This window comes from Cetorhinus maximus, chromosome 8 (genome assembly GCF_964194155.1).
Source record: "Cetorhinus maximus chromosome 8, sCetMax3.hap1.1, whole genome shotgun sequence".
Classification (NCBI taxonomy): domain Eukaryota; kingdom Metazoa; phylum Chordata; class Chondrichthyes; order Lamniformes; family Cetorhinidae; genus Cetorhinus; species Cetorhinus maximus.
This window is the reverse complement of record NC_135886.1, coordinates 60,885,176-60,908,347: the sequence shown is the minus strand read 5'-3', so window position 1 is coordinate 60,908,347 and position 23,172 is coordinate 60,885,176. Positions and strand designations below refer to the sequence as shown.

General features: G+C 43.3%; 1 protein-coding gene and 1 pseudogene across 2 annotated transcripts in view; one reads left to right on the top strand and one right to left on the bottom strand.

The window, feature by feature from the left end:
* The window catches only part of LOC144683285 (gamma-aminobutyric acid receptor subunit gamma-4-like), a 354,953-nt gene that overhangs the window by 98,222 nt on the left and 233,559 nt on the right, over positions 1-23,172 (bottom strand). The gene's annotated exons all lie outside the window — the stretch shown is intronic.
* On the top strand, positions 7,630-7,808 carry LOC144684092 (U2 spliceosomal RNA; annotated as a pseudogene).

Genomic DNA, 23,172 nt, shown 5'->3' with positions numbered 1-23,172 from the left:
CTGCATCAACTGTAAGCCAATGTTGCAACAACTGTGCATCAATGTTGCAACAACTGTACCTCCAATGCTACACCAACTGTCCACCAATAGTATATCTACTGTGCGCTAATGCTGCATCAACTGTGCACCAATACTGTATCTACTGTGCACCAATACTGTATCTACTGTGCACCAATGCTGCATCAACTAGCACCAATGCTGCATCAACTGTGCACAATGTTGCATCAACTGTGCGCCAATGCTGCATCAACTGAGCACCAATGCTACTTCAACTGTATGCCAATGCTGCATCAACTGTGCACCAATGCTGCATCAACTGAGCACCAATGCTGCTTCAACTGTACGCCAATGCTACATCAACTGTAAGCCAATGTTGCAACAACTGTGCATCAATGTTGCAACAACAGTACTCCAGTGCTACACCAACTGTCCACCAATACTGTATCTACTGTGCGCCAATGCTGCAAGAACTGTGCACCAATACTATATCTACTGTGCGCCAATAGTGCATCAACGGAGCACCAATGCTGCATCAACTGTGCACCAATGCTGCATCAACTGCACACCAATATTGTATCTACGGTGCACCAATGCTGCATCAACTGTGTGCCAATGCTGCATCAACTGTGCGCCAATGCTGCATCAACTGAGCACCAATGCTGCATCAATTGTACACCAATGTTGCAACAACTGTGCATCAAAGTTGCAACAACTGTACTCCAATACTGCATCAACTGCACACCAATACTGTATCTACTGAGCACCAATGCTACATCAACTGAGCACCAATGCTGAATCAACTGTACACCAATGCTGCATCAACTGAGCACCAATGCTGCATCAACTGCACACCAATACTGTATCTACTGTGCACCAATACTGCATCAACTGAGCACCAATACTGCATCAACTGTGCACCAATGCTGCATGAACTGAGCACCAATGCTGCATCAACTGTATGCCAATGTTGCAACAACTGTGCATCAATTTTACAACAACTGTACCCCAATGCTGCATCAACTGTGCACCAATACTACATCATGTGAACCAGTGCTGCATCAAGTGTGCCGAAATGCTGCAACAACTGTACTCCAATGCTACACCAATTGTCCACCAATACTGTATCTACTGTGCGCCAATGCTGCGAGAACTGTGCACCAATAATGTATCTACTGTGCACCAACACTGCATCAACTGAGCACCAATGCTGCATCAACTGTGCACCAATACTGTATCTACTGTGCAACAATGCTGCATCAACTGTATGCCAATGCTGCATCATGTGCACAGATGCTGCATCAACTGTGCACCAATGCTGCATCAACTATATGCCAATGCTGCATCATGTGCACCAGTGCTGCCATCAAGTGAGTGCCAATGCTACATCAGCCGAGCATCAATGCTGCATCTACTGTACGGCAATGTTGCAACTACTGTGTGTCAATGTTTCAACAACTGTACTCCAATTTTGCATCAACTGTGCACTAATGTTACATCAAATGTCCACCAATACTGCCTCTACTGTGCACCAATGCTGCCTCAAGTTTTCACCAGTGCTGCATCAAGTGTGTGCCAATGCTGCATCAACTGTAGGCTAATGCTGCATCGACTGTGCACCAAGGCAGGATCACGTGTGCACTCATGCTGCAGCAACTGTACACCAATGCTATGCCAACTGTGCACCTATGCTGCATCAACTGTACACAAATGCTGCATCAACTGCACACCAATGCTACATCAAATGTGCACCAAAGCTGCATCAAGTGTGCACAAATGCTGCATCAACTGTATGCTGACCAATGCTGCATCAACTGATCACCAATGTTGTAACAACTGTGCAACAATCCTGCATCTACTGTCATCCAATGCTGCATCAACTGTAAGCCAATGTTGCAACAACTGTGCATCAAAGTTGCAACAACTTTACTCCAATGCTACACCAACTGTCCACCAATACTGTATCTACTGTGCGCCAATGCTGCAAGAACTGTGCACCAATACTGTATCTCCTGTGCACAAATGCAGCATCAACTAGCACCAATGCTGCATCAACTGCACACCAATGCTGCATCAACTGTGCACAATGCTGCATCAACTGAGCACCAATGCTGCATCAACTGTATGCCAATGCTGCAACAACTCTGGATCAATGCTGCAACAACTGTACACCAATGCTGCATCAACTGTGCACCAATGCTGCATCAATTGTAAGCCAATGTTGCAACAACTGTGCATCAATGTTGCAACAACTGTACTCCAATGCTACACCAACTGTCCACCAATACTGTATCTAATGAGCTCCAATGCTGCGAAAACTGTGCACCAATACGGTATCTACTGTGCGCCAATACTGCATCAACTGAGCACCAATGCTGCATCAACTGTGCGCCAATACTGTATCTACTGTGCACCAATGCTGCATCAACTAGTGCCAATGCTGCATCAACTGTCCACCAATGCTGCATCAACTGTGCAAAACACTGCATCAACTGTGCACCAATGCGGCATCAACTGAGCACCAATGCTGCTTCAACTGTATGCCAATGCTGCATCAACTGTGTGCCAATGCTGCATCAACTGAGCACCAATCCTGCATCAACTGTATGCCAATGTTGCAACAACTGTGCATCAATGTTACAACAACTGTACTCCAATGCTGCATCAACCGTGCACCAATACTACATCATGTGAACCAATGCTGCATCAAGTGTGCCCAAATGCTGCAACAACTGTACACCAATGCTGCATCAACTGTGCACCGATGCTGCATCAACTGTGCACCAATGCTGCATCAACTGTACGCCAATGCTGCATCATGTGCACCAGTGCTGCATCAAGTGAGTGCCAATGCTACATCAGCTGATCATCAATGCTGCATCTACTGTACGGCAATGTTGCAACTACTGTGTGTCAATGTTGCAACAACTGTACTCCAATTTTGCATCAACTGAACACTAATGTTACATCAAACGTCCACCAATACTGCCTCTACTGTGCACCAATGCTGCATCAAGTTTTCACCAGTGCTGCATCAAGTGTGTGCCAAAGCTGCATCAACTGTAGGCTAATGCTGCATCGACTGTGCAACAAGGCAGGATAACGTGTGCACCCATGCTGCAGCAACTGTACACCAATGCTATGCCAACTGTGCACCTATGCTGCATCAACTGTACACAAATGCTGCATCAACTGCCCACCAATGCTACGTCAAATGTGCACCAAAGATGCATCAAGTGTGCACAAATGTTGCATCGAGGCAGTGTTAATGCTGCATCAACTGTATGCTGACCAATGCTGCATCAACTGAGCACCAATATTGCAACAACTATGCACTAATCCTGAATCTACTGTACTCAATGCTGCATCAACTGTGTACCAATGCTCCATCAAGTGTACATCAGTACTGCATCAAGTGTGTACCAATGCTGCATCAACGGTATGCCACTGCTGCATCAACTGTAGGCCAATGCTGCATCAATAGTGCAGCAATGTTGCATCAACTATAGGCCAATGCTGCGTCAACTGTGTGCCAATGCTGCATCAACTGTGTGCCAATGCTGCATCAACAGTGCAGCAATGTTGCATCAACTATAGACCAATGCTACATCAAGTGCACCAATGCTGCATCAACTGTGCACCAATGTTGCATCAACTGTGCGCCAATGCTGCTTCAGCAATGCGGCAATGCTGCATCAATTGTAGGCCAATGCTGCATCATGTACATCAATGCTATGTCAACTGTGCACCAATGCTGCATCAATTGAGCAACAATACTGCTTCAACTGTATGCCAATGCTGCATCAACTGTGTGCCAATGCCGCATCAACTGAGCACCAATGCTGCATCAACTGTATGCCAATGTTGCAACAACTGTGCATCAACGTTGCAACAACTGTACTCCAATGCTGCATCAACCGTGAACCAATACTACATCATGTGAACCAATGCTGCATCAAGTGTGCCCAAATGCTGCTACAACTGTACACCAATGCTGCATCAACTGTGCACCAATGCTGCATCAACTGTAAGCCAATGTTGCAACAACTGTGCATTAATGTTGCAACAACTGTACTCCAATGCTACACCAATTGTCTACCAATACTGTATCTACTGTGTGCTAATGCTGCATCAACTGTGCACCAATACTGTATCTACTGTGCGCCAATACTGCATCAACTGAGCACCAGTGCTGCATCAACTGCACACCAATACTATATCTACTGTGCACCAATGCTGCATCTAATGTGCACCAATGCTGCATCAACTGAGCACCAGTGCTGCATCAACTGTACACCAATGCTGCATCAACTGTGCACCAATGCTGCAACAACTGTGCGCCAATGCTGCATCAACTGAGCACCAATGCTGCTTCAATTGTATGCCAATGCTGCATCAATTGTGCGCCAATGCTGCATCAACTGAGCACTAATGCTGCAACAACTGTATACCAATGCTGCATCAACTGTGCACCAATTCTGCATCAACTGTAAGCCAATGTTGCAACAACTGTGCATCAATGTTGCAACAACTGTACTCCAATGCTGCATCAACCATGCACCCATACTACATCATGTGAACCAATGCTGCATCAAGTGTGCCCAAATGCTGCAACAACTGTCCACCGATGCTGCATCAACTGTGCACCAATGCTGCATCAACTGTATGCCAATGCTGCATCAACTGTGCACCGATGCTGAGCACCAATGCTGCATAAACTGTACGCCAATGCTGCATCATGTGCACCAGTGCTGCATCAAGTGAGTGCCAATGCTGCATCAGCCGAGCATCAATGCTGCATCTACTGTATGGCAATGTTGCAACTACTGTGTGTCAATGGTGCAACAACTGTACTCCAATGTTGCATCAACTGTGCACTAATGTTACATCAAATGTCCACCAATACTGCCTCTACTGTGCACCAATGCTGCATCAAGTTTTCACCAGTGCTGCATCAAGTGTGTGCCAATGCTGCATCAACTGTAGGCTAATGCTGCATCGACTGTCCACCAAGGCAGGGTCACGTGTGCACCCATGCTGCAGCAACTGTACACCAATGCTAAGCCAACTGTGCACCTATGCTGCATCAACTGTACACAAATGCTGCATCAACTGCACACCAATGCTACATCAAATGTGCACCAAAGCTGCATCAAGTGTGCACAAATGTTGCATCGAATGTGTGCTAATGCTGCAGCAACTGTGCACCAACGCTGCATGAACTGTATGCTAACCAATGCTGCATCAACTGAGCACCAATGTTGCAACAACTGTCCACCAATCCTGCATCTAATGTACTCCAATGCTGCATCAACTGTGTACTAATGCTGCATCAGGTGTACAACAGTACTGCATCAAGTGTGTACCAATGCTGCATCAACGTTATGCCAATGCTGCATCAACTGTAGGCCAATGCTGGATCAACAGTGCAGCAATGTTGCATCAACTATAGGCCAATGCTGCATCAACAGTGCAGCAATGTTGCATAAATTATAGGCCAATGCTACGTCAAGTGCACCAATGCTGCATCAACTGTGCTCCAATGCTGAATCAACTGTGCACCAATACTACATCATGTGAACCAATGCTGCATCAAAGGTGCCCAAATGCTGAAACAACTGTGCACCAATGCTGCATCAACTGTGGGCCAATGCTGCTTCAACTGTGGGCCAATGCTGCTTCAACTATGTGGCAATGCTGCATCAATTGTAGGCCAATGCTGCATCAAGTACACCAATGCTATGTCAACTGTGTGCCAATGCTGCATCAAATGTGCACCAATTCTGCATCAAGTGTGTGCTAATGCTGCAGCAATAGCATGCCAATATTTCATTAATTGTACACAAATGCTACATCAGCTGTGTACCAATGCTATATCAAATGTGCACAAATGCTGCATCAAATGTATGCCATGTTGCATCAACGGTGAACCAATGCCATATCAATTGTCCACCAAAACTGCATCAACTGTGCATCAATGCTGCATCAACTGTGCACCAATACTGTGTCTACTGTGCACCAATGCTGCTTCAACTGTGCACCAATGCTGCATCAACTGAGAACCAATGTTGCATCAACTGTATGCCAATGTTGCAACAGCTGCACTCCAATGCTGCATCAACTGCATGTCAATGATGCATCAACTGTGCACCAATGCTACACCATGTGCACCAATGCTGCATCATGTGTGCACCAATGCTGCATCAACTATCCATCAATTCTACATAAATTGTGGACCAATGCTTCATCAACTGTGCACAAATGCTGCATCAAGTGTTCACTAAAGCTGCATCAATTGTGCGCTGATGTTGCATCAACTGTACGCAAACACTGCCTCAGCTGTGCATCCTTGCTTCATTAGCTCTGCACCAATGCTACATCAGCTGTGCACTGACCTTGCATCTACTGTGCACCAATGCTGCATCAATTGTGCAGCAATGTTGCATCAATGTGCATCAATGCAGCATCAATTGTGCACCAATGTTGCATCAATATGTAGCAATGCTGCATCAATTGTGTCCAACAATGCTGCATCAACTGTGAACCAATGCTCATCAGCTGTGCAGCAATGCTGCATTAACTGTAGGCCAATGCTGCATCATGTACACCAATGCTGCATCGAGTGAGTGTCAATGCTGCATCAACTGTGTACCAATGCAGCAATCAAGTGTGCACCAATGCTGCATCAACTGTACACCAATGAAACCTCAACTGTACACCAATGCTGCATAAAGTGTGTGCCAATGCTACTACAATTGTGTTCCAATGTTGCATTAACTGTACACAAATGCTGCATCAACTGTGCACCAATTCTGCATCAACTGTGCACCAATGCTGCATCAACTGTATGCCAATGCTGCATCATGTGCACCAGTGCTGCCATCAAGTGAGTGCCAATGCTACATCAGCCGAGCATCAACTGTACTACATCTACTGTACGGCAATGTTGCAACTACTGTGTGTCAATGTTGCAACAACTGTACTCCAATGTTGCATCAACTGTGCACTAATGTTACATCAAATGTCCACCAATACTGCCTCTACTGTGCACCAATGCTGCATCAAGTTTTCACCAGTGCTGCATCAAGTGTGTGCCAATGCTGCATCAACTATAGGCTAATGCTGCATCGACTGTGCACCAAGGCAGGATCACGTGTGCACCCATGTTGCAGCAACTGTACACCAATGCTATGCCAACTGTTCACCTATGCTGCATCAACTGTACACAAATGCTGCATCAACTGCACACCAATGCTACATCAAATGTGCACCAAAGCTGCATCAAGTGTGCACAAATATTGCATCAAGCATGTGCCAATGCTGCATCAACTGTGCACCAATGCTGCATCAACTGTATGCTAACCAATGCTGCATCAACTGAGCACCAATGTTGCAACAACTGTGCACCAATCCTGCATCTACTGTATTCCAATGCTGCATCAACTGTGTACCAATGCTGCATCAACTGTAGGCCAATGCTGCATCAACAGTGCAGCAATGTTGCATCAACTATAGGCCAATGCTACATCAAGTGCACCAATGCTGCATCAACTGTGCGCCAATGCTGCAACAACTGTGTGCCAATGCTACATCAACTGTGCACCAATGCTGCCTCAATTGTGTACAAATGCTGCATCAACTATGCGCTAATGCTAAGATCAAGTGTAGTATCTGTTCTTATCAGTTTAATATCTGATACACTCGTTATATGGGACAATATATTAAATTGATTTTTGGAGCAGGGAGATGGAATGCTTCATCCACTCCATGCGTCGACCTGGTATTACAACCCTGCGGCCGATGCACGCGCAGACATATCAAGGTCTATGGGAACTGTAGTTCCCAATCTCTGAACTCCAATTTAAAAGCCAGTTACTGTTTGCTACCTCCTAATCCGTGGGGACTACTCCAACATATAGAGATTCCTGGAAGATCAAAGACAAAGCACCACGAGCTCTGAGGCCACCTTGTTTAAAACCTGAGGATGCAGGTCATCAGGTCAAAGGGATATGTTGGCTTTTAGCCCCAGCAATTGTACTATTTCAGCACCAATACTAATTTCTTTAAGTACTCCTTGTTCACTGAACTCTTGTTTCCTTAATATTTCTGGAAATTCTTTGTATCTTTTACTGTGAAGATCGATAAAAAAAGTATTTGTTTATTATCTCTGTCAAAAAAATACTGAATTAAATGTAGGCTAGCGTTGCATTAGCTGTGTGCCAATGCTGCATCAGCTGCATATAATGTGCTCAATGTCAGTTCCTATTATCCGGAGAAAGGTGGAGTATTGACCATCCATAGCCGGTGATAGGACCATGAAGCCCCCGTCCTGTCACAGAACAGATTCTTCCTCTCTCCTTCTGGGAGCCATTGAGAGGTAACAATAACTGCTGAGCTCGTCATTTCAACAACTAGTTTTATACTACTGAGAGCAATGGTCATACTTGTGGATCTAACCCAAGATTAAGTTCGTTGTATTCAGTATCGTTGTTTAATAAAGGGTAGGGATGGTGAATCAAATGTTTGTGCATGCTCCCCGTGAGAGAAACATCATTCCAATAATGGAGTAGGTAGAGTGGAGTCCAGACTCCACTTCTTAAACAAAATCAATTTATCAAACTGACTGGGTTTTGTTAGAATGAGGAAAGACCAGATGCTTCTCAAAGGCTCTGAGCTCATGATTAACACCTCCTCATATGACTCAGGGCTTCAATTACCAAGCTACATCAGTCCTGCAAACTACCATACATAAATCTAACTCCCAACATGTGAAGAAAACCCAGGGCAGCCCATAAGTGACAACCTCTTTCAGAGAAGATCAGCCAAATGAGGGAGACATAATTCACCATGGAACAAAGTACATTATTTCGAGTCACGTACATTCTTACATTGCCACACTACAGTGCTACTTAACATAGAGAAGCTGAGATACACGGGATTCATGCTGCTGATAGTGTCTACTAGGGCTGTCTGCTAACAATGGTTGAGCAGTGCAGAAACAAGGGAGTTAGATTTTTGTGAGGTTGGCTAACAGTATCAAAGGATAAGAAACAAATGGTCAGGTACAGATCGGCTATGATCTAATTGAATGACGTAGCAGTCTTTAGGGTCGGATTGGCCTTGGGGCTGAATGACCTGCTGTCTAATCTCCCTCAATCTCCTCTGCTCCAAGGAGAATAACCCCAGCTTCTCCGACCCAACCTTGTAGCTAAAATCCCTTATCCCTGGAACTAACCTGGTAAGTCTCCTCCCCACCCTCTCAAGGACCCTCACATATCTCCCTAAAGTGCAATGACCAGTACTGGGCACAATACTCCAAATGAAAACTTTAAATAGGTTCAACATAACTTCCCTGATTTTGTACTCAATACCTCGTTTATGAAGTCCATATGCTTTGCTAAGCATTCTCTCAATATGTCCTGTCACCTACAAAGACCTATGTATATGAACTCCCAGGACCCTCTGTCCCTGCACACTCTTTAGAACTGTGCCATTAAGTCTATCCTGCCTCTTCCTTTCCCTTCGGCCGCTTTTGTATATTAAATTCACCTTTCACTTGTCTGCCTGTTCCCTTTTTTCACAATTACCCACCGATATATTGGCCTCGGAGGGAGTGCAGGGTAGATTCACCAGAATGATACTGGGGAGAGAAAGCGTAAATTATAAGGACAAGTTACATAGTCTAGGTTTGTATCTCTTTGAATATACAAGATTAAGGGATAACCTAATAGAGGTGTTTTGGATGAGCAAAGGGATTCTCTTTCCCCTGCAGAGGTGTTCATATCAAGGCGGGAACAGCCTTAAAATTAGAACAAGGCTATTCAAGGCTGATGTCAGGAAGAACTTCTACGCACAAAGGATAGTGGATATCTGGGTGTCTTTGTACATGAATCATAAAAAAGTTAGCGTGCAGATCAGCAAGTAATTAGGAAGGCAAATGGAATGTTGGCCTTTATTGTAAGGGGGATGGGGTGGAGTATAAAAGTAGGGAAGTCTTGCTACAACTGTACAGGGCATTGATGAGACAACACCTGGAGGACTGTGTACAGTTGTGGTTAAGGAGGAATATACTTGCATTGGAAGCAGCTCAGAGAAGGTTCACTCAGCTGATTCCTGTGATAAAGGAAAGGTTCAGTAGGTTGGACCTATATTCATTGGAGTTTAGAAGAATGAGAGCAGATCTTATTAAAGATTCTGCAGGGGGCCATACAGGGTGGATGCTGAGAGAATGTCCCTCCTTCATGGGGTACTCTGGAGTTAGCAGCACAGCTTCAAGATAAGTGGTGTCTCATTTAGATGAAAATGAGGAAGAATTTCTTCTCTCAGAGGATTTTGAATTTCTGGAATTCACGACCCCAGACAGCAGAGGCTGTGTCATTGAATATTTTCAAGGCTGAGTTAGACAGATCTTGGACTTACAATGGAGCCAAGGGATATAGGGGCAGACAGGAAAGTGGAGTTAAGGCCACATCATACCAGCCATGAAACTGCTGAATGGCAGAGCAGGCTCGAGGGACGAATGGCGTACTCCTGCTCCTAATTCTTATGGTCATATGTATTCCCACCCCTTGAAATAAAGGCCAAAATTCCATTCACTGTTTTGATTGTTTTTTGTACCTTTCCGGTGGCTTTTTGGAGTTTCAGTATTTGGACCTCTAAATCTCTTTGCTCCTCCACACTTCCTAATATCTCACCATTTAGAATAGGAACATAGGGACAGGAGTATGCCATTTGGCCCATAAAGCCGGCCCCGCCATTCAGTTAGATGACGTCATGAAATCCATTGATCTGTGTGTCCCTGGGTGTTAAATGAGCAGTCTGTGGAGATTATAATATTTAAAGTACAAGATGTTCCAATGCTTTTTAGATTAGTTCCTGCCTAGAAACAAAGGTGGGACCCTCTGGGAGTGTTTTGATGGGTCCCTAGATCAGTTCAAGGGTCAGTGAACAGCAGTTGGCAGTCAGTCAGTTTTGGGGAGTTTGCCAGCAAAGAAATATCACAGACATAAGGACAGGTATATGTCCCATTAAGTTAAGTTAAAAAAAGAGCTGCAGGAGCAGACTTTAAGTAAAGAGGGCAGTTGGGGCAAAGGTACCCCTTTGGAGCAGTGGTGTTCTGCTTGGCATAGCCACAGACCTGAAAGTGTTCTTGTAAGCTAGTGTTTGAGCGTACTTGGGAATCCAGGGAGAAGGAATCTTGGAAGACGAAACTGTAACCCTGAAAGGTGGGCCATTATTCAAGCCAAAAACAAAAAAACTACTGCAGATGCTGGAAATCCAAAACAAAAACAGAATTAACTGGAAAAACTCAGCAGGTCTGGCAGCATCAGCGGAGAAGAAAAGAGTCGACGTTTCGAGTCCTCATGACCCTTCAGCAGAACTGGGTGAAGTTAGGAGAGGGGTGAAATATAAGCTGGTTGAAGGTCGGAGGGGGGTGGGGGGGCGGGGGGAAGGGGGGAGAGAGAAGTTGGGGGGGTGGTGGCGGTTGTAGGGACAAGCAAGCAGTGATAGGAGCAGATAATCAAAGGATGTTACAGACAAAGGAACAGGGTTAAAGGTGGTGATATTATCTAAGAGAATGTGCTAATTAAGAATGGATGGCAGGACACTCAAAGTACAGCTCTAGTGGGGGTGGGGTGGAAAGACTGACAGGGTATTATAGTTATAGGTTTAAAAATAATGGAAATAGGTGGGAAAAGAAAAATCTATATAAATTATTGGAAAAAACAAAAGGGAGGGGTAAGAAACGGAAATGGGGGTGGGGATGGGGGAGGGAGTTTAAGATCTAAAGTTGTTGAATTCAATATTCAGCCCGGAAGGCTGTAAAGTGCCTAGTCGGAAGATGAGGTGCTGTTCCTCCAGTTTGCGTTGGGCTTCACTGGAACAATGCAGCAAGCCAAGGACAGACATGTGGGCAAGAGAGCAGGGTGGAGTGTTAAAATGGCAAGCGACAGGGAGGTTTGGGTCTTTCTTGTGGACAGACCGCAGGTGTTCTGCAAAGCGGTCGCCCAGTTTGCGTTTGGTTTCTCCAATGTAGAGGAGACTCGCGGTCTGCTTAGATAATATCACCACCTTTAACACCCCCCTGTTCCTTTGTTTGTAACATCCTTTGATTATCTGCTCCTATCACTGCTTGCTTGTCCCTACAACCACCACCCCCACCCCCAACTTCTCTCTCTCTCTCTCTCCCCCCCCCCCCCCCCCCCCACGACCTTAAACCAGCTTATATTTCACCCCTCTCCTAACTTCACTCAGTTCTGCTGAAGGGTCTTGAGGACTCGAAACGTCGACTCTTTTCTTCTCCGCCGATGCTGCCAGACCTGCTGAGTTTTTCCAGGTAATTCTGTTTTTGTTTCCATTATTCAAGCCATCTGAGTGGGAGTGACTTATGGAGAAATCTTCAAAGTTAAAGCTGGGAAACCCTCGTGAGCAGAATTTCAATGAGACTGTTTGACTTGGTATTTATTGACATCTGGGTGGGTTCTTGAGAAATCCATGGACTCAGTCTTGGTTGCATCTGCCATTCACTCTGTAGTGTGACATGTTCAACCACAGTTTGTTGTTAATTCACATGTACCTCATACTCACCCTGAATGTTAGAGTATGAAATGCGTACTGTAAACTGTTTTATCTTTCTGAACTTGTCCAGTAAATTTTAATTTTGTTTGTTCAAAACCCGTGGAATCTTGTGGCTTCATTCCAAAAGCAGGTGCCTTGAATCTCAGCCTTTATCCACTTTAAACAAAATGTTATTGATCTCTAACCGGACCTTCCCCAACCCCTGGGGTCTGGCCAAGGATCAGAACACTGATCATCTATCTCAATGCCACTTTTCCGCACTATCTCCATATAAGACCATTAGACCAAAAGATGTCGGTGCAGAAGTAGCCAATCGGCCCATCAAGTCTATTCCGCCATTCAATGGGATCATGGCTGATGATAATCCTCAACTCCACTTTCCTGCCTTTTCCCCAAAACCCTTGATTCCCTTACTGATTAAAAATCTGTCTATCTCAGCCTTGAATATACTTAATGACCCAACCTCTACAGCCTTCTGCGGTAAATAATTCCACAGATTCAATACCCTTGAGAGATGAAATTCCTCCTCATCTCTGTATTAAATGGGCGACTCCTTACTCTGAGATTATGCCATCTGGTACTAGACTCTCCCACAAGGGTAAACAACCTCTCAGTATGTACCCTGTCTAGCCCCCTAAGAATCTTATATGTTTCAATAAGGTCGCCTCTCATTCTGCTAAACTCCAAAGAGTACATGTCCAACCTACTCAACCTCTCCTCATAAGAAAATCTCTCCATACCCAGGATCAACCTAGCAAACCTTCTCTGGACTGCCTCCAATGCCAGCATATCTTTCCTTAGATAGGGGGACCAAAACTGTTCACATTTTTCTAGGTATGGTCTAACATTTTTAGCAACAGTTCCCTATTTTTATACTCCATTCCCTTTGAAATAAAGGACAACATTCAATTCTATTACCTGCTGAACTTGTATGATAGCTTTTTGTGATTCATTCATGAGGACCCCCAAATCCATCTGTGCTGCAGCTTTCTGCAGTTTTTCTCCATTTAAATAATATTCAGCCCCTTTATTCTTCCTGCCAAAGTGCATAACCTCACATTTTTCCACATTATATTCCATCTGCCAAATTTTTGCCCACTCATTTAACCTGTCTATATTCTTCTGTAGATTCTTTGTGTCATCCTCACCACTTGCCTTCCCACCTATTTTTGTGTCATCTGCAAACTTGGTGATAATACATTTACTTCCCTCATCTAAGTCATTAATGTATATTGTAAATAATTATCGCCCCAGCACTGATCCCTGTGGCATGCCACTCTTTACAGGTTGCCATCCTGAAAATGCCCTCCTTATTCCAACTCTCTGTATTCTATTAGATAGCCAATCCTCTATCCATGCTAATGTACTACCCCCAACACATGGGTACCTATCTTATTAAGTAGCCTTATGTGCAGTACCTTACCAACGCCTTTAGAAATACAAATATAATACATATACTGGTTGCCCTTTATCTATCCTGCTTGTTATCTCCTCAAGGAATTCTAATAAATTTGGCAGGCATGATTTCCCTTTCATGAAACCATGCTGGCTCTGCTTGATTATATTATGCATTTCTAAATACTCTGCTATTACATCCTTTATAATAGACTCTAAAATTTTCCCAATGACAGATGTTAAACTAACTGGCCTATAGTTACCTGTTTTCTTTCTCCCTCTCTTTTTGAATAAGAGTGTTACATTGGCAGTTTTCCAATCCTCTGGGACTTTTCCAGAATCTAAGGATTCTTGGAAGATTCCTACCAGTGCATCCACTATCTCTGTAGTTATTTCCTTTAATATCCTAGGCTGCAACCCATCAGGTTTAAGGGACTTATCGGCCTTTAGCCCCATTAGTTTCCCTAGTACTTTTTCTCTAGTGATAGTTATTGTATTTATTTCCTTAGGCCCCTTTTGCCCCTTGATTATGTAGTATTTTTGAAATGCTATTAGTTTCTTTTAACATGAAGACTGAAGCAAAGTAGTTATTTAACTCCTCTGCCATTTCCTGGTTCCCCATTATTATTTCCCCAGCCTCATTCTCTAAGGGGCCTCTGTTCACTTTGGTCTCTCTCTTCCTTTTCATATATTTAAAGGAGCTCTTACTGTCCACTTTTATATTACTTGCTAGTTTACTTTCTCCCTCTTTTTTATTGTTGGTCACCTTTTGTTGGTTTTTAAAACTTTCCCAATCCTCTGCTTTATCATATCCCTTGATGTCACTAGTCTTCAGAAATCTATCGATTTCTGACTTGAACATGCTTAATACTTAAGCTTCCAGAGGCCTCTGAGATAGAGAATTCCAAAGATTTACCATCCTCTGAGTAAGGAAATTTCTCCTCATCTCAGCCTTAAATGGCCAGTCCCTTATTCTGAGATTATGAGTCCTGGTTTTAGGCTCACCAGCCAGGGGAAATATCTTATCTGCATCCACCCTCCAAGAATTTTGTAAGTTTCCATGAGGTTGCCCCTCATTCCTCAAAGTTCTAGGGAATACAGACCCAGCCTCCTCAATCTCTCCTCCCAATACAATCCTGCCATCCCAGGTTTTAATCTGGTAAACCTCCATTGCACTCCCTCTACGGCAAATATATCCTTCCTTAGTTAAGGAGACTAAAACTGTGCATAATACATTGGATGAGGTCTCATCAAGACTCAATACAATTGCAGCAAGACATCTTTACTCCTGTACTCAAATCCCCTTGTGATGAAGGCCAGCATACCAGATGCCCTCTGAATTGCTTGCTGCACCTGCATGTCAGCTTTCAGTGACACATAAACAAGGACACCCAAGTCTATTTGGACATCAACACATCTCAATATATCACCATTTCAGAAATACTGCATCTTTCTGATTTTTTTTCTGCCAAAGTGAATAACTTCACACTTATTCACATTATATTCCATCTGCCATGCTCCAACCCATTCACTTAGACTGTCCATGTCCCCTTGAAGCCTCCTTGCATCCTGAGAATGATCCATTTATTCCTACTCTCTGCATTCTGCCTGTTATCCAATTCTCAACCTATACAAGTACATTTTCCCCAATCTCATGTGCTCTAATTTTATTTACTAACCCCTGGTGTGGGAGCTTATCAAAAGCCTTCTGAAAATCCAAATACGCCACATCCAGCTGCTTCTCTGTTATCTATGCTACAAGTAATATCCTCAAAAAACTCCAAAAATATACTCAGAATGGGTCCAAAGTAGATAACCTCACACTTCCCCACATGGTACTCCATCTGCCATAGTTTTTAACCACTTAGTTAATTTATCACTATCACTACTGCTGATTTGTACTGGGTGGATATATAATATCATGGACCTGCTGTATGAAAGCTCAGTATGTCTGCAAGGATTATCAATGTTACAAATGCATGTCAGTTCACCACTACCATAGCAGCTTCAGCTGCCAGCTGTGTGTACACACAGGCGAGAGAAGGAAATTGGAGATGTCAACTGCCGTCTTCACTGAAATCAAAGTCAAACTGACAGCATGAATGATGGAATCAGCCTGGTATTTGGGGAAAGAAGCTGGGAGCTTTGACATTGAACTGATCATGAATCTGAGTTACTCATTACATCCTGGAGTCTCACAGTTTGATTAATGTAGAAATATCTTTGGGGACTATGATGTGACCAATCTTTCATTTGCTGCCAAATATATCAGCCTGACTTCATTTCCACTGAAATGCACCCCATCCAATCACTGTGACCTACATGAAGTACATTTATTCTGATATCTTTCCTCCCCCAAACAAATGGATACTCTTTTCATAAGATCAACTTTAAGCAGTAAATTTAATTCGCGACCTCTTTCATGAACACCATGGAATCAAGCTACATCATCTTGTCTCTTTGCTCTGCTATATAAGCGCTGTTAGTGGATTCCAAACAGGTTGGTGAAGCTGAAACTAAGACACAGAGATTTTCTATATTGAGAGGGTATATTAACTTTTCAGTCTCACAGCTCTCCTCCCATCCAGTGTCCCAGCTATCCCCTATTTATATGTGGTCAAAGACAATTAATACCCATCACCTATTTCTCCTAACATTAACAATGTAATTGACAAGACATTAACAAATGATAAGATTGACCACAGTGCACTTGTACTAGGGAGGGTTAGATAAGATTCCAAGTTACTTCCATTAACCATCACCTAATGGTCACTCCTCCAGGAAAACGCATGAGTTGGATAATATTTGAGATCAGCACTGGGGTAAGCTATGATCACAGAATCACAGAATCACAGTGCAGAAGAGGCCTTTTGGACCATCGAGTCTGCACTGACACGTGAGAAAAACCTGCCCGCTCGGCCCTTCTTGCTGTTGCTGCTGCTGTGTCTTATGCTGGGCAGGCCTTATTTGGCCCGCCCGCATAAAATCGCGGTTCCTGCCAAGCCCACCTTTGTTGAACAACTCGCTGCTACTCACTGTTGAGTTTAAACATGAAGATTGCAATTTGGTTGAGGTAGCCAGTGATCTGAATGGAAGGTAACTCAATGGTAAAAAGTGTTTGCAACAGTAAGTAAACAAGAAATACCGCGAACATTTCCAATATTAAGTTTCTGTCTGCATTTCCTCATTAAATTCCAACAAAAGGTGCCTATTACATCATTAATTGTCATGTTGTTTAATCTACTTTCCCAGACAGCAGACCAGCCTGTAGCTGTAATTTTCAACAGTGCTCATAAAACAAATTAAATTCCTTTCCCCTCCAAGCACTAGTGAACACAAACAAAAAGAATTCCCCGGAAAGCAACAGAATTCTAATCAAACATTATTAAGTCCTCAGAGGCAGAAAGGTCTTCAAAAAATATAATTGAGTTAAAATGTTTTTCATCACACGAGGTATGGGACGGTAAACAGGGGCTGTGTTTTTTTCATTCATTCACGGATGTAGGCTTCACTAGCTGGTCCAACATTTATTGCACATCAAAAACAGAATTACCTGGAAAAACTCAGCAGGTCTGGCAGCATCGGCGGAGAAGAAATCAGTTAACGTTTCGAGCCTTCATGGCCCTTTATTTCACACCCATTTATTGCACATGCCTAGTTGCGCTTGAGAACATGGTGGTGAGCTGCCTTCTTGAACCGCTGCATTCCCTGTGGTGTTGGTAAGCCCACAGTGCTATTAGGAAGGGAGTTCCAGGGTTTTGACCCAGCAACAGTGATATATTTCCAGTCAGGATGATGAGTGACTTGGAGGGGATCTTCCAGGTGGTGGTGTTCCCATGTATCTTCTGCCCATGTCCTTCAAGATGATAGTGGTCGTGGGTTTGGAAGGTGCTGTCTATGGAGCCTTGTGTAGGTGGTGGAGGGAATGAATGTTTGTGGATGTGGTGCCAATCAAGCGGCTGCTTTGTCCTGGACGGTGTCATGCTTCTTGAGTGTTGTGGGAGCTGCACTCATCCAGGCAAGTGGGAAGTATTCCATCACGCTCCTAACTTGTGCCTTGTAGATGGTGGGCGGGCTTTGGGGAGTCAGGAGGTTAGTTACTCATCAGTAGATTCATGGCCTCTGACCTGCTCTTGTAGCTACAATATTTATATGGCTAGTCCAGTTCAGTTTCTGGTCAATGGTAATCCCCAGGATGTTGATAGTGGGGGATTCAGTGATGGTAATGACATTGAATGTCAAGGGGCAATGGTTGGATTCTCTCTTGTTGGAGATGCCTGGCACTTGCGTGACACGAATGTTACTTGCTACTTGTCAGTCCAAGCCTCGATATTGTCCAGGTCTTGCTGCATTTAGACATGGATTGCTTCAGTATCTGAGGAGTTGCGAATGGTGCTGAACATTGTGCAATCATCAGCGAACATCCCCACTTCTGACCTTATAATGAGGGAAGGTCATTGATGAAGCAGCTGAAGATTGTTGGGCCGAGGACCCTGAAGAACTCCTGCGGTGATGTCCTTGGGTTGAGATGACTGACCTCCAACAACCACAACCATATTCCTTTGTGCTAGGTATGACTCCAACCTGCGGAGAGTTTCCCCCCAATTCCCATTGACTCCAGCTTTGTTCGGGCTCCTTGATGCCAAACTCGGTCAAATACTGCCTTGATGTCAAGGGCAGTCACTTTCACCTCACCTCTGGGGTTCAGCTCTTTTGTCCATGTTTGAACCAAGGCTGTAATGAGGTCACGAGTTGAGTGACCCTAGTAGAACCCAAACTGGGCATCCGTGAGCAGGTTATTGCTAATCAAATGGCACCTAATAGCACTAATGATGACAATTTCCATTAATTTATTGATGATTGAGAGTAGACTGATGGGGCGGTAATTGGCTGGGTTAGAACTGTCCTGCAATTTGTGTACAGGACATATCTGGGCAATGTATCACATAGCCGGGTAGATGCCAGTGCAAGGACAAGTGCACAGTGACAGTCGTCACATTCCCCAAGACATGAGAGCTGATGAGGAAGGTTGATGACCGTCAATGATGAGAACACTCATTGTCAATGATGAGACAACTCACTGCCAACGGTGAGATTACTCACTATCAATGATGAAATTACTCACTGTCAAAAATGAGATTACTCACTATCAATGATGAGATAACTCACTGCCAATGAAGCGATTACTCACTGTCAATGGTGAGATTACTCACTGTCAATGATGGGATTACTCACCCTCAGTGATGAGATTACTCACTATCAATGATGAGATTGCTCACTGTTAATGGTGAGATTACTCACCCTCAATGATGAGATTGCTCATTGTCAATGGTGAGATTACTCACTGTCAACGATGACATGGCTCACTGTCAATGATGAGATTATTCATTGTTAATCAAGATATTACTCACTGTCAAAGAAGTGATTCCTCACTATCAATGGTGAGATTACTCACTGCCAATGATGAGATTACACACTATCAATGAGATGACTCACTGTCAATGATGAGATTACTCACTGTCAAAAATGAGATTACTCACTATCAATGATGAGATAACTCACTGCCAATGAAGAGATTACTCACTGTCAATGGTGAGATTACTCACTGTCAATGATGGGATTACTCACCCTCAGTGATGAGATTACTCACTATCAATGATGAGATTGCTCACTGTTAATGGTGAGATTACTCACCCTCAATGATGAGATTGCTCATTGTCAATGGTGAGATTACTCACTGTCAACGATGACATGGCTCACTGTCAATGATGAGATTATCCATTGTTAATCAAGATATTACTCACTGTCAAAGAAGTGATTCCTCACTATCAATGGTGAGATCACTCACTGTCAATGGTCAGACTGCTCACTGTGAATGATGATAATACTCACTATCAATTAAGAGGTTACTCACTGATTACTCACTGTCAATGATGAGATTTCTTACAATCAATGAAGAGATTACTCACTGGGAATGATGGTGTTTTTAATGCTTATGATGAGATTACTTACTGTCAATGATGAGGTTGTTCACTGTCAATGATGATGTTACTCACTGTCAATGAAGAGGTTACTCACTGTCAAAGAAGAGACTACTCACTGTCAATTTTGAGGTTGCTCACTGTCAATGAAGAGATTACTCACTGTTAATGATGGGATTACTCACTGTCAATGATGGGATTACTTGCCGTCAATGATGAAATTGCTCACTGTCAATGGTGAGAATACTCACTGTCAATGAAGAGACTGCTCACTTTCAATGATGAGATTGCTCACATTCAATGATGAAGTTACTCATGGCCAATGATGACATTCCTCAATATCAATGAAGAGATGAGTCACTGTCAATGATGAGATTAATTACTGTCAATAAAGTGATTTCTTAAGGTCAATGATGAGATTACTCACTTTCAATTAGGAGATCACCCACTGCCAATACTCAGATTACTCACATCTCAATGGCAAGGTTACTCACTGTCTAAAAAATTTAATAGTTGAGCACTTGGAAAACAGTGGCAGAAATGGACAGAGTCAGCATGGATCTACGAAAGGGAAATCATGCTTGACAAATCTACTGGAATTTTTTGAGGATGGAACTAATAGAGTTGATGAGGGGGAGCTAGTGGGTGTGGTCTATTTGGGCTTTCAGAAGGCTTTCGACAAAGCCCCACATAAGAGATTAGCGAGTAAAATTAAAGCGCATAGGATTGGGGGTAGTGTATTGAGTTGGATAGAAAATTGGCTGGCAGACATGAAACAATGAGTAGGAATAAATAAGTATTTTTCTGAAAGGCAGGCAGTGATTAGTGGGGTACCACAGGGATCGGCGCTGGGACCCTAGCTATTCACAATATATATTAATGATTTAGATGAGGAAACTAAATGTAATATCTCCAAATTTGCAGATGACACAAAGCTGGGTGGGAGGGTGAGCTGTGAGGAGGATGCAGAGATGCTTCAGTGTGATTTGGACAAGCTGAGTGAGTGGGAAAATGCATGGCAGATGCAGTATAATGTGGATAAATGTGAGGTTATCCATTTTGGTAGCAAAAACAGGAAGGCAGATTATTATCTGAATGGCTATAAATTGAGAGAGGGGAATGTGCAATGAGAGCTGGGTGTCCTCGTACACCAGTTGCTGAAGGTAAGCATGCAGGTGCAGCAGGCTGTAAAGTAGGCAAATGGTATGTTGGCCTTCATAGTGAGAGGATTCGAGTACAGGAGCAGGGATGTCTTACTGCAATTATACAGGGCCTTGTTGAGATCACACCTGGAATATTGTGTGCAGTTTTGGTCTCATCTGGGGAAGGATGTTCTTGCTATAGAGGGAGCGCAGCGAAGGTTTACCAGACTGATTCCTGGGTTGGCGGGACTGACATATGAGGAGAGATTGAGTCAGTTAGGATTATATTTGCTGGAGTTCAGAAGAATGAGGGGGGATCTCATAGAAACCTATAAAATTCTAACAGGGCTAGACAGGGTAGATGCAGGAAGGATGTTCCCGATGGTCGGGGAGTCCAGAACCAGGGGTCACAGTCTGAGGATATGGGGTAAACCATTTTGTACTGAGATGAAGAGAAATGTCTTCACCCAGACAGTGGTGAGCCTGTGAAATTCGTTACCACAGGAAGTAGTTGAGGCCAAAACATTGTGTTTTCAAGAAGGAGTTAGATATAGCTCTTGGTGGTGAAAGGGGTCAAAGGATATGGGCAGAAAGCGGGCGCAGGCTATTGAGTTGGATGATCAGCCATGGTCATAATGAATGGCAGAGCAGGCTCAAAGGGCCGAATGGCCTACTCCTGCTCCTATTTTCTATGTTTCTGTTTCTATGTCTATGATGAGATTACTCACCATCAATGATGAGATTACTCACCGCCAATGGTGAGATTTCATACAGTCAATGAAAAGATTACACACCTTGAATGACTACTCACTATCAATGAGGAGATTACTCATTGTCAACGATGAGGTTACTCACTGTCAATGATGAGGTTATGCACTGTCCATGATGCGATTACTCACCGCTAATGGTGAGATTTAATACAGTCAATGAAAAAGTTACATACCTTGAATGACGGGGTTTTAATGTTTATGATGAGGCTACTCATTGTCAATGATGAGGTTACACACTGTCAATGATGAGGTTACACACTGCCAATGAAGAGATTACTCACTGTCAATGGTGAGATTACTCACCATCAATGATGAGATTAGTCACTGTCAATGGTTAGAATACCCACTGTCAATGAAGAGTTTACTCATTGGCAATGATACGATTACTCACTTTCAATGATGAAGTTACTCACTGACAATGATGAGGTTCCTCACTGTCAATTATGAGATGACTCACTGTCAATTATGAGATTATTCACTGTCAATGAAAATGTTACTCACTGTCAATGAAGTCATTCCTGCAGTCCATGATGAGATTACTCACTGTCAATGAGGAGATTATTCACAGTCCATGATGAGATTACTCACTGTCTATGAGGAGATAGTCACTGTCAATAATGAGATTGCTTCCTATCAATTAAAAGGTTACTCGGTGATTAAATATTCTAAATAATAATGATGAGATTACCCACTGTCAATGGTCATATTGCTCATTGTGAGTGATGATAATACTTACTGTCAATGACAAGATTACTCACTGTCAAAAAGGAGGTTTCCTACTGTCAGTGAAGAGATCACTCACTGTAAATGATGGGGTTTTTTAATATTTATGATGTGATTACTCATTGTCAAGGAAGAGATTACTCACTGTCAAAGATGAACTTTCTTACTGCCATGGAAGAGATTACTCATTGTGAATGATGGGGTTTTTAATGTTCATGATGAGAATACTCACTGTCAATGATGAGATTACTCACTCTCAATGAGCAGATCACTCTCTGTCAAGGAAGAGATCACTCACACTCGATGATGAGATTACTCACTGTTAATAAGATTACCCACTGTAAATGAGGAGATTACTCAATGTGAATGAAGTGTTTACTCACTGACAATGATGGGATTACTCACCATCAATGATAGGATAACTAATTTTCAATGAGCAGATCACTCTCTGTCAATGAGATCACTCACTATCAATGAAGGGATTACTCACTGTTAGTGATGAAATTACTCAGAGTCAATAAGAAGATTACTCACTGTCAATGAAGAGATTACTCACTGCCAATGATGAAATTACTCACTGCCAAT